This window comes from Eutrema salsugineum, unplaced genomic scaffold (genome assembly GCF_000478725.1).
Source record: "Eutrema salsugineum unplaced genomic scaffold, Eutsalg1_0 scaffold_12, whole genome shotgun sequence".
Taxonomy (NCBI): domain Eukaryota; kingdom Viridiplantae; phylum Streptophyta; class Magnoliopsida; order Brassicales; family Brassicaceae; genus Eutrema; species Eutrema salsugineum.
Genome location: NW_006256895.1, coordinates 3404586 through 3408869, shown reverse-complemented (window position 1 = coordinate 3408869; position 4284 = coordinate 3404586). Strand labels below are relative to the sequence as shown.

Here is a 4284-nt window from a genome sequence, read left to right as displayed (position 1 = left end):
CCTTGGAACTTGTTTTGGAAGGATTTTTGCTGTGGTGGGTAGTAATGATCTTGAGGATCCTCAACATTTGGATTACGGTAAGAGAGATTGTTGTAGTTTGCATTCCGGAAGTTGTTGTTGAAGCCATTGTTGAAGCGATTTGGATATGGTGCTTGTTCTCCTACATAGTTCACTTCTTCTTCTGGAAAAGCTGGATTAATGTGATCGATATCACTAGGTCCTTCGTCTTCTGCGCCATTGTTGGTCTCACAGGCATGGAGTGGGCGAATGTTGCTTTTCAAAAGCTGGCTCATCATGTTCTTCAACTCGGTTATCTCCTTGTTGTTTGCTCCGGTTTGTTTTGTCAAGCGATCATATTCAGGACAATCATTGCTATTGGCTTGAGCCAAATTCTCGATGAGGGCTCTTCCTTGTGCTATCGTCTTTTTTCCAAAATCTCCATTGCTAGCTGTATCAAGCAAAAGTTTGTATTTTGGTTGCAAACCTCGGTAAAATGTGCTCAGCAGGCTTGATCCGGGAAATCCATGGTGAGGGCAATCACGTTCATACTCCTTAAAACGTTCCCAGGCTTCATAGAAAGGTTCAGTCGGTCCTTGCTGAAAACTTGAGATCTTGGTTCTCAACAAGTTCGACCTTGACTTAGTATAGAAGTGGTTCAGGAAAGTAGTTTTACATTCTTCCCAATTAGTAATCGATCCTGCAGGCAAAGATTTCAACCAACGATGAGCTTTGTCTGCTAATGAAAAAGGGAACAACTTACACTTTAAATAGTCTGTTGGAACTTGATTTGTTCTCATCATGCTGCAGATTTCTTCAAAGAGCTCGATATGATCCATTGGATGTTTAGAAGGAACTCCATGGAATTGGTTTTGTTTCACCAATGAGATGATTTGAGGCTTGACTTCAAACTCATTCCGGTTCGGAAATGGTACTTGAATTGCAGATCAGTTCTGAAAATTTTGAGTACGTGCATCAAAATCAGCTATGCGATGGTTCCTGGCTTGTCTTCGGTGTTGATTTGCTGGCTGAACAAGGCAGTTAACGCATCCATTCGGCTGCATCCCCTGGTGGTCACCATCGGCTGCATTGATAAGTGCATCAAGGTCTTCGCATTCTTCTCTCTCGCGGTTTTGATGGTTTCTTGGAGGAACCTCATCCTCTTCTCCATCTTGTCGAGCATGATCACCTTCTCTGTGATCGTTCTCTTCATTTTCTCCATGTTCGGACCCATCTTGGTCCATGTTTAAAGCTTGGTTAACAAGATCTCCAGGCTGGTCGTCGTTGGCCATTCCTTGCGTTCGTCTAAGTCTTCGAAGTTCTCTTTTGTGTCTGTCTATCTCGTCTAGAATTGGAATTTTTTCTACAAGTCTGCGCATGGTATTCATGCAATTCAGAGAAAAACAAAAGAAGAGAAAGATAATTCAGCAAACTTTAAGAAAGAAATAGAAATCAGGTGTCTAGAACAGAAATTAGAACAAGAAAAATAGCAAAGGCAACGAAACAAATCCCCAGCAACGGCGCCAAAAACTTGATGGGTGTCAACTGCGTGAGGGAACAAGTTTTACCCTTAATAAAAACAAATGAAAACCGCAAGTGCACAGCTAATCAGTCGTAGTATTTAGGGATCGAATCCACAGAGATTTGTGTGCCTGGTATTCTTCTATGGTTTCTATCTTTATGTGTAGACTAGATTGGTTTTAGGGGTTGGTTGTTTGTCACAGATTAAACTAAAACGAAAAAAAGCAAATAAATCTATCCTAGTAAGCAAGTAGAAAAATCGAATGAAAGCAAATGAAACAAGCAGAATATCGAACTAAGGCAGATGAAATGCAGATCTAAATAGGCAAGTAAAAATCGATTGGTTTGTAAACTATGGCTAAAAACGCTGAGCTTTTGGGAACTCTACAGTGATCATAATCGGTTTTAACACTAGAGATTATAGATTGGGATTGACGGGAATCGAAATATAGGGTTCTAGAGCTAGAGTACGGCGGTATGACTACATCACTGTCGTGATCATAACCAACTTTTTCTCGCAACCCTGACCAGTAGGTTTCCACTCTGGCCCTGGAAGGGAGAGAACGCAAGAGCTGCACAAGACTGGTCAGTACTCACGATCTCGCCCCAGGTAGGTTTCCACTCTTACGGAAAAATCGCCTGTTTCATTCTAGGTCTGATACTTAAATGAAAACTTTCGCAACACTAACTATCTAGATCATATACTAGGTGATCAATCAAGAATACATTAAATAAGAACGACAATAAACAGAGAACAAAGTCAAAATCCCAGATCTATAAACCTAGATGTCTTAATCGATTATGAGAGCCCCTTTCAGGAAACCTAAGCCCAACTCAGGATCTACTCAGACATGGCTGAGGTCGACATCATCATTGGTTTTATTAAAAACAATCAAAAACAGTAAAGAAAAGAGATGAAAGAAAGCTTCTCTATTAAATAACTCAGAGTAACAATCTTCTCTAAAAATCACATAAAACGGCTAAAGGAAAAGGGTTTCTGTAAAAGTATGAAGGTGGTGTCTAAAAACGACCTAAATGACAAGTATTTATAGTCTTCAATACTCCATGGTCTCTAGGGTTTCGGAATTGAGGCAGAGAAATGACTTTGGGCTTCAGAAATATGGGTTTTTAATTGGGGTTGCCGGCCGCGGTCGGGAGTAACATGACCGCGGGAAATAGAGGCTTGGCCGTGGTCGGAAAGCTTGTGACCGCGCAAAATAGGCTGGTGGCCGCGGTCACATGACTTGCTGGCCGTCTTCGAGTGTCTCGGGGAAAATGGAATATCTGGAGATCCAACCATTGGAATTGTCTCCAAACCAAGTGCATTTGAAAGCTGGTTGATTCTTCTATAAGCTGTCCAATTTTGAGGGTTATCAGACGGTAAAAAGGTTTTCGTCTCTCCATGAGAGTTCTGACGGTCTGCATTATCCAAAAGAGTCTTTTTGTTCTAATGTATGCCTCTTTATTCCAAATTACCTGAAAAGTCTTTTAAAATCTGAAAACATAGAAATCCTTTGAAAACCTTTGAAAATGGAGTAAAAACACCTGTAAAAGACATTAAAGTGATCCATAAAAATGGTTAAAATCCGGTGTTATCATTGCTATATCCTTGACACTTTTGACAAAAGAAAATTGTGTTAAGGTAGTCATGGTAGTACAAGAAACAGAGAAACACGATTCAGGTTTTACCATTTCATTACCTTGTTGCAAAGAAACATGTTGTTCACAGTTTTGTTGTTTTAAATAGGTGCTGCAACTTTCTCACACGTCTCTGGGTATAAAAAGTCTGTTTATCACAGACTTAGAATCATCAGAAATAAATGAGTGAATTTTATTCTTACTTGAGCAGAAGTTTCGTCTACTTCTGTTTCCTTTGATGCCACATTGTTCGGAGTCAATTTGTAATCTGGTGGATCCTCTTGGATGAGATTGAAGCTGGTGTCATCTTTATCTTTCTCAGGGTAAGGGTAACACATGACTTCTGTATGCTTAACTTCATGATCTTGACCTGCATCAGTAACCTTTGGCAAAGACAAGTGCATGAATCCTGAATTGGAAATCTAAAAAAGAGGTTGAATTAAACAAGGGCTTAATTAATCTGAATTCAATTTCTGTTAATCTTAATTAATCTTAATTAATCTGTGCCAATTTTAAATACTTTTCTTTCAGGACAGACAGCAGCGAAGTGACCTCTCTTATGGAATCTATAACACACTAGATCATTTAATTTAAAAGAGTTAGAGGTCTTACTTTGAGATTTTTCTTACAACTCATGTTTTGGTGTTGAAGTCTGCGTGTGAGTTGGAACTTGTGGGAACCTCTGCGTGTTGTGTTACTCAGGCTGAGCAGTGTGGAACCGTGGTGTTGTCATCACTCTCCTCGATGTGGTGTTGAGTGGGCTTTTGTGGGATGCTGTTGCGGGTTTTGTGCTTCTTCACAAACTCTCGGTACATTCTGGCATTAAGATCTCCCTAATCACGTATGGGCTTGTTGTAGAGGTCATGAGCGTTCTCCTTTTTCCACCAATCGTAAGCATCGCCAACTAGAACAGATACTACATTTGACAGCTTCTTCTCCTTGGGAATATTGTTTGCGCGTAACCACTCCTTCATGTTACTTTTCCAGTTGAGATAAACCTCAGGGTTCTTGCTACAACCTGTAAAGATAAGAGAGTTGGAGTTGTAACTACTTTTCTTTCTAGCCGGTTCTTTTGTCACAGCTGAGATGGTATTGGCTCGTCTTGGATATGGCACCATGAGGTAGCGA

At 40.3% G+C, this 4284-nt stretch overlaps 1 pseudogene; it reads left to right on the top strand.

Moving 5' to 3' along the window:
• The first annotated feature begins 519 nt into the window (after positions 1 to 519).
• LOC112089567 lies at positions 520 to 620 on the top strand (annotated as a pseudogene).
• The last annotated feature ends 3664 nt before the right edge of the window (positions 621 to 4284 follow it).